The sequence below is a fragment of the Parus major genome, chromosome 1, assembly GCF_001522545.3.
Source record: "Parus major isolate Abel chromosome 1, Parus_major1.1, whole genome shotgun sequence".
In the NCBI taxonomy this organism is placed as follows: domain Eukaryota; kingdom Metazoa; phylum Chordata; class Aves; order Passeriformes; family Paridae; genus Parus; species Parus major.
Window position 1 is genome coordinate 6,310,960 of NC_031768.1, and position 8,408 is coordinate 6,319,367.

General features: G+C 44.6%; 1 long non-coding RNA gene across 1 annotated transcript; it reads left to right on the plus strand.

The window, feature by feature from the left end:
• The first annotated feature begins 306 nt into the window (after positions 1-306).
• Positions 307-4,374, plus strand: LOC107206308. The gene is made up of 2 exons (XR_001522370.3): positions 307-1,109; positions 1,874-4,374. It is a non-coding gene; the product is annotated as an uncharacterized LOC107206308 (long non-coding RNA).
• The last annotated feature ends 4,034 nt before the right edge of the window (positions 4,375-8,408 follow it).

An 8,408-nucleotide genomic window follows, 5' to 3' on the forward strand; every position in this document is an offset into this window, starting at 1 on the left:
GGGGGAGGAGGAGGCGGCGGCTGCGGATGGCGGCGGAGCGGTGTTTACATCGCCGCTCGCCGCCGGCGGCGCGGGGAGCCGGGGTGTCGGGGAGCTGGGGGGACCCTCCCCGCCCGCCCCGCGGCTCGGGGTGTGTTTTGCCGCCCGTACAAACTTCCCCGGAGCCGCTGCCCAAAGTTGTTGTAATTGTGTCACACCGCGGACCCCGCGCGCCGCCACCGCGACCCCCCCGTCCCGCCCCGCCCGCCCGCGTCGGCGCAGCCAATCGGCGCCGCCGCCGCACCCCACGTGACCTTTGTTGACTTACGTCAGTCATTGCGCTCCGCCGCCGCTGCGCTCCGGTTTGGTTGGCCCTCGCTGCCCGCCTCCCCCGTCTGCCTCGCGCCATTGGTCAGTACTTGATAAGGGGGTGGGATTTCGGGGAGCAGCCGCTTGCGATAGGTTGAGTGAGCCGTCAGTCAGGGGAGCTTTTCGATTAGCGAGCGCCAGCAGGTTGGGATGCGCCTCTAAAAGCGGACGGCGGGGGAGGGGGGAGATGTCGGGAGTGGCGGGCGCTGGGGTGGGAAGAGGAGGAGGAGGAACGAGGGAGGGCTGCGTTCACGGGTGGAGTTGCGTAACGGGGGCTCCGGGCTGGAGGAGTGGACGCCACTGAGGAAGGCGCCATGTCCCACCGGCGGGGGGCAGCAGGCACGCTCGCACCCCCCGCCCCTCCCCGCTTCGGGCGTGGCGCTCTTGGCAGAAACGGAAAATAAATGCTTCCCGGAGGAGGGACGGGGCCGAACGGGGCTGTGAGGAAGATGCTTGGGTAGCGGGTAACGCTCGCACGGAAGGGCGGCGACCGCCCCCGCCGTTGGTTTCGCCCACGCCCCCCACCTCCCCTGGGAGCCCGTGACAGGTGGAGCGGCCCCTGCCGGCATGCGCGCGCGCGCCCCCGCGGCTGTCACGTGGCGCAGGCCGCCGCGCGCGCTTCGCGCGAGACGCACCGCAAATCTCGCGATGCCTCGAAGGCCTCAGGGCGTGAGGGCGGCCCCGACTGGAGCGGTGGGAAAAGCGCGAAGGACGGAAATGGCAACACCTGGGGATTCGGTACTTCTGGGCACGCCTCGCTTGTGAGTAAAACTCTGAATTTCTTGAGGCGCGGAAAGGGGGTTTACTGCTTGCTTTCCCTGCTTCATACATCTTAGAGCAGCTCCAGCCCGACTTGTAGATGAAGCATTACCTGAGCATCATAGACTGCCTTTAGGGACCTAAAAGATAATCTCGTTCCAGCCCCCTGCTGTGAACAGGGACACCTTCTACTAGACCAGATTGCTTAGTCCCATCCGGCCTCGCATTGAACTTCCAGGAACGGGACATCCACACCTCTGTGCCTCTGCACAATCCTTGGGTTCCTCCACCTTTCCCAGCTCAACCAGGAGTCCAAAGGACCATGTTTCTCTTCACAGTACCACACAGTCAGGAGGCTTTAGATTTTTTAAGTTAGGTGTTAGCAAATCATTTGATCTTGGTTCCACTGAGCTCCTGATGTGCATGTGTGAGGGCACAGCTCATCCCGAATTTGCTGGAAATGGATCAGAAGAGCCTTCTGTAACAGCATTGCATCGCTTCTCTGGTGTCTGGCTGGAGCTCCACGTTTGGGCTGGCTTTTCCCATTTGAATTTCCTGTTTGATGATTACCAGGTGCTCTAAAGCAAAAATAAAGCCATTAGCTGCCTTTGGGACTTCAGTGAGCATGGTCAAAGACCAGTCTATGCAGTGGATGCTGCTGCTTGCTGGTTCTCCTTTAATTGCTACTCTCTGGTCATGTTTATGACACTGAAGCACGTTTCAGCCTTTGTAAGTGTTAGACTAACCTGTCAGTGATGTTTTTCAGGTGGATCATCACATGTTTTCTGGTCCTGATGGTGCAGAGACAGTGGCAGGAATGAAGATCTGATCAAGATAAAGTCTTAAATAATGCAAATGAAGACTCAGAGTAGTGTGTCCCTGCTGCTCTTAGAAGCAGACTCTTGTAATGTAGCTCTGCTTTCTGATGCAAATGCAGGAAGAACCAAAGAAAGCATCAGGGTCTGATGATGTTTCATTTCTTCATAAAAGAGTCAGCAGTCAGTTTGTTGAGAGTGTTGATAAAAGAGACAGACATTTGTGTTTAAAGGACTTGCAAGTCTGGAATCCAGGTAAAACCCAAGTTATTTTTGGTTCTGGGAATGGGCCATAGTCTGTTAATAGTAGAAACACTGTGATCAAACATCTGTGTTCATTTGTATTGTTCACGGCTTCTCTGTCGTGGATTTTCTTGGCAGAGTTTCCTCAGGTGCCAGAATCAGTGCCAGGAGTCTGACTGTTTGGAATGTGCCATAACTGTGGGATTTCAATGCAGATTGTTTCTGTGGATCTTGACTCCCAGGTGTGAAGTTTCCACTTTGCAGTATTCTGAGTATAAATCAGCGGAAAGGAGAGTAGACAAAACCATTTCTTGGTGGAAGAGAGGGATTGCTAAGCCACAGAGCAATTCAGGAGACTGTAGAGTCCTAGTCCAGCTGAAACTTGTGTGTACCTGAAGTCACAATAGCTGAGTTATTTCTCTAGTATTGTCAGTGCTCCTCTTAACCCTGTCTGAATTTCTGGGATTGAATTTCCAGATGCCCTTATTTGTTGGTTTGTTTGTTTGTTTCCTGTCGTTTCCAAGTCACATAGCGAATTTGAAGGAGCAGTAGATAAGTCCTTGTTGGATACAGCTGAAATACTATGGTCTTCTGTAGTCCAGGCATACTTGTAGTCACCAGCAGCAAGATCCATCCCAGGAAAAACTGGTGTTTGAAGCTGGGTATATCAGTTGAAATTGGTTTGGTTTTCATTCCTGACCAGCTAAGCAAGTGAGGGCAGTGGTCATCCTCTTACCCAAGAGTCTGAAGAAGCTGAGGAGCCACGTGTGATCTCATGCTGGTCTTTAAGAAAGGATTTTGAGGTGTGGAGTCAACATTATGCTCCCAATAATGCAGGAGATGTTTGACTATGAGGCAAGTCTTTTTGCAGCAGAGCAGGCAAAATGTGTTGAGACAATTTTGGATTCATGTGACAGCGTGTACGTATTGAAAGACAGCAATGAACAAAGCAGGCTGACCAACAGAACCCACAGGATGCCATTCTGTGTCCTACAAAACTTAAATTTAAGACTTGCGTTGTAGCTATCTTGCCAAATTTTAGTCAACCTGCCTGAAATATGTGGCTATTTGACATACGTGGGAAAGCAGCATAAACCAGTAAAATCTGGCAATAGGTCAGTTAGGGAGAAAGCAGTTTCATTAACACTATCTCAGCATTTGTTTTCCTTGCTGTTTTCTTTTACTCCAAGAAAAGAAGAAAAGCTTAAATTACTAAACTATTTTCTTGGTACTTGGAACAAAAACTCCTGTAGTGCTTCATTTTTGTACTTTAGCAGTGGCTTTTCCATTGTCCAGGAGTTTGTAGTAAAATGACCTGCAATTTACATGTTCTTTCTACTACCCACGTTAAAGATCTGATGGATGTTGTGTAATGATCTGTGTTTTGACAGCATATGGTGGTCAAGAAAGTGGGGAAGCTGATCTAAACCCCATGGTTTTGGGGTTTTCTTCCCCACAAAAAAAAAAGGCAAATCCTTTTCTGATAATAAGGAAAAGCAACACATGGGTAGAATTATTACTGAAAATAGGAAAAAAGTCATCCAGATGCTGTTTTTCACTATGTTGAAGAAAAAATTGCTCTTTAATCTCAAATACTTTTCTAGCTTTGGGTAGTAAGGGGAGTGAACTAGTCTAGGGAATGAGTCATTATAAAGAAAAAAATACGGTTTTTGATGGAAATTTTAAAAATCAAGGCTACATTCTTTGGTTATAGACCTTAATTATTATTGTTCTGTCTTGCTTGAATCATGTAGTCATTTTTGTCTATTGCCCTCTCTGTCCTTGGATAGCATGAGTTTAAAACCTGGATTGTCTTTGAAAGGCTTAATGCTGGAATTCATCTGGGAGTTAAGTGGTAATTAATGGTCATAAGAAGTCCACACAGTCACCAGGTAAGCAGTAATATGCATCCCTGTGCAGCATCATGTCAGCAATTCAGTCCAAACATGGAGGCTGTGTCATAACCTTAACTGTATTCTAAGCTGTTTCATGAGATTCAGAAAGCAGGGCATTTTTCTGTAGATTTGCTGTGTACGAGAGACCAGTTCTCTGCATGCCAGCATGAACACAGGGACCTCTTTGCTGAAGCTCTACCAGTAGAAGAAACGGCTGTTAGAAGATCTGTATCCTGGGTTTGCAGTATATACATCTATGTCATACTAAATGACAGTTTCTGCTGACTTGGAGAAATAAATACTCTGAAAAATTATACTTGTCCAGGAGGTGGTTCCTTTACAGTGCAACTGTTGGTAGTTCTTTTTACGTATTTTTTTCAATTGTGCCTGTACCTCCCACCTCCAGCACCTTTGGTTGTGTCTTTAGTGTGCATTCCAAATGTGGAAATGCTTTCATTTATGGTAATAGTTTTAGGTGAATGTCTGTCCTCTCCCTGGGAACCAGATGTGGCAGCTTCTGATTTGCCACCTTTCAAAAAAATCACCTGTTTGACAGGACATTATACTGAACAAGGATCTCTGCTCTTCCAAACAGTGCAGAGAAAGTGAAATTTCTTGCATGTGTTTCCATGCAGGAATTTGAGAAGTTCTTCTCTGTTGAGAAGCTGATGATAAAATACTGTGTATATATTAACTTGTCTTCAGCTTGACAGTTGTAACCTAATAGAAATTGGCAAATGCTGTAAAGAGGAGGAAAAAAAAATCCATCTTTTTGTTTCGATGGTGTTTTTATATATATTGACTTAATGTTAGTTGCTGGTCTGATATCTTTGTAGCCTGCTGGTTTTCTGGCTTGGAAATGAAAAACAAATCATATTTCTAAACCAGCTCTGAGCAAAATTAGGAGGGTTTTTGTGTAAACATTTGAAAAGAGGCAATCCTGATGCTCAGCAAACCTGGTGAATGGATATCTTGTTAACTTCTGTAAATCCTGGGACAGAATCCAATATTATCCAAAATACTTTATTATCTGGTATTTTTGTTTTTCTCCAAGAACAGAGGATGTCACATGCTCTTACTGGATTTAATTTAGTGTTTCATACATAAATCTTTTTGATGAAATATTTAGGAATTATTTATTTTAAAAGCCTCAACTGTTGTGTGGACTGCTTTTTGTTAACATATATTTGGATGTCTAAAAAAGTCAAAATCTTCAATAACCAATCTAAAAGACTATTTTGGTTGTATCTTCCCTGTCCATTTCTTACAACATCAGCCACTTTTAAAAACAGGTATTTTGCACAGGTAATGGTAGATACCAAATCTTGTAATGGTGCACAGACAAGAGTTTTAAAGGTGCAAACAGCAGAAACAGCTTTGAGACACTGGGTGTGGCAGAGTCAAAGCCTGGCTCAAGAAACTCCATCTTGGCACTTACTAAACACAATAAATGACAGTTCTCCATCCTTGTTAAGCAGTTCAGGATTCTCTTACAGCAATGGGTGAGTCAGGGCATTTCAAATGAAATAAAATATCATGCTGGAATCTGAAGACTTAGTTGCTGTACAACAATGCACTTATATTTTTGAATGTTCCCAAAATGAGGTGGCATTCCATTAATTTGATGTATTGGACACAATGAGTACGAAACAGACAGGGTTGTACTCAAAGTATGTAAAAGTGATCATTATGTGTGACTGGAAGATAAGCAAAACACCAAACTGAAAGGTACTTTTTTTTGTTTGCTGGTTTTTATTTTCTTAAGTTTGCTATTATCAAGGGGCAGATTATGTTTAGATTTTCTCTAGGGGCTTGTGCTCCACTGTGTCTTCTCCATGTCAATAAGAACTAGATCAGGCCTCTCCCAGAGCTGCAACCACCAGGATAATGTGAGGAAGACAAGTAATTTCAATCATCAGCTTGACATTCCTAAAATCCAAAGCTAACCCTGCCTTTAAGTTCATTTTTCCTCGCTTCCCCCTTCTGCTGCACTTCAGTTGGGAACCTGTAAAAGAGGAAATCCCTAGGAATGGTTGGGAGAATTTCCCTTCTTACAGGTTCTCAAGATTTGGTTTGGTTTCTGTTTGGAAGTTGGCAGTTGTGTAATTGTGTAAATACACTCCATGCTACTGAAGTCAGTTTGTGCATTCTTCTCTAATGGGTGTTTTAGTTTGGGTGTTTTTTTTTGTCTATAAATGAGTCCTGTGGTGGATTACTCTTGTGAGGAAAGTTAAAGCAGTGTTTTTCTCCATGAATATGTAATCCCAAACTGAAAGCTGAGTGAGAGGAAGGAAATTACCATTGGTCTCAATGGGACAGAAGTTTCTTGGGAATTTGGGCCGCAAAAGGAAGGTTCACTGAGCATCTGTAATGTTTTCCAAAGCCTTGATATCCTTGGTTCTTTTCCTGCCACTAGTGGATACACAAAATTTCACTGGTAATTGTGAATTCAGATCTTCACATAACAAAATACTTGTCCAGTGGCTTCTCAGTATCAGTGAGAAGTTCCTCTGACAATCCTTCCTCTCAATCCAAAATACCCACATCCCCTGATGAACTCAGATGCTTACATGTAGGCATCCAGGCTACTGGAGTCTTGTCTAGAGACCATGAAAGTAATGATGCAACTGGCACTCTTTTAAGGATGTAAAGGTTAGAAAGTGCATGGATATGTTTCTTCCCAAGGATAACATGTATAAAAAGGGACCAGGATACAGTCTGAAGAAATTTTTATTGGTCCTGTTCAGGTTATAGTTGTTTCCTGTATAAAAAAGAGGACAAGTGTGTGATTTTTAAATACTTCCCTTGTCGATCATGTGATTTGTTTGGTTTTTTTTTTTAAGTAAGTGATTGCTTTTGTTTTTATTACATATTCCTTCAGTGCAGGCATATTTCTAATGAGTAATCCCACCATCTCAAGTACCTGAACCTGTAGGTTCTGGGATACCTTCTGAAGAGACTTTAGTAAAGATCAAGTCCCATTTTTAATGGATCTGTCCAGATAAGCCTTCAAAATTTATACACTTATCAGAGTTCCTTTATTCAGGAAATCTAGGAAGACACAGGTTTTCTTGTAAATTCAGTGTTGTTCCTGGTTTCTCTTACATCAACCCATGCTAAATGAGACATCCTGCACTTTTCATGCTTCTGTCTCTCTGAAAACAACTGAATACAATATATATGATTAGTGAAGAACAAAACACCTACTGTAACAGACTCTTATGAATCAGCTGAATTTTTTCACGTCTATTTGGGGTTACTAATTTTGCAATGTAGGTAGCTCTTGTCAGCGGTCTGCAAAAAATGCAGTAGGGAGTTGGGGAAATGCAAGTAGGAGGAGCACAGTTTCTGTCTCCCAGGTGGAATGGTTTGGTTCCAAACCCTGCCGTGGGTGGGTGGTTTGGTGCTGTACAAGAAAGGGAGATCCCAACAGCAGCTGGTGGTGCCCAGCAGTGGGGTAGGAGGAACAAGCAGAAGCTGATGCCCAGAAGTTCCACCTGAACATGAGGAAGAATTTCTTTCCTGTGCAGTGACTGAGCTCTGGACAGACTGTCCAGAGAGGCTGTGGAGTCTCCCTCACTGGAGATATTCCAGAACCCTCTGGACACAATCCTGTGCTGTGTGCTCTGGGATGACCCTGCTTGAGCAGGAAGGTGGGACCAGATGACCCACGGTGGTCCTGTGAACAAAGAGGAGAGGAAAGAGCCAAGTGTAATGAGGTGGTTTTGACCAGTGGTTGAACAGAGCTCATAGCTGTAGCTGAATTCTTCTGACCAGCCACTTATTCCAGCTCTTCTTTCTGTCCCTCTCATGTTTTCCACTAAAGCTGTAGAACATGAATGTTGTATTAAAATGACGAAGTGTCTGACAAAAAGCAGAAATGATCATGTTTGGGTTGGTTTGGTTTCTCCCCCCAGTCTTAACCAAACAAGTGAATGTATCAGCACTTTGTCAAAAATGACACAAATGGGTCACCAGAATGATGGTGCCTCAGAAGGGGTCCTGCAACATCTGTTTGGGAAAAGCAGCCCCTGCTTCTCAGAGTCCCCTCCCTGCCACTGTTACCAACCCTGTGCCATCCCTCAGCAGTACTGACTTAACTGTTTTCAAAGCTATATTGGAAACTGAGGCAGTCAATGAAATAGCCTCAATTAAAAAAAAAAAAAACACAACTACCCTCCAGCCACCTCCAAAGAAAAAAACCTAACCCAAACAGGAAAAAAACCCCAAACCAACCAAATAAAAATCCTCAAAACAAACAAAACCCCAGAAACTTCCAGAGGTGAGGTGAAACCCACTTCCAGACAGCTTTTATGGTCATTATTCCTGTGCAATATTGTGTGGCACA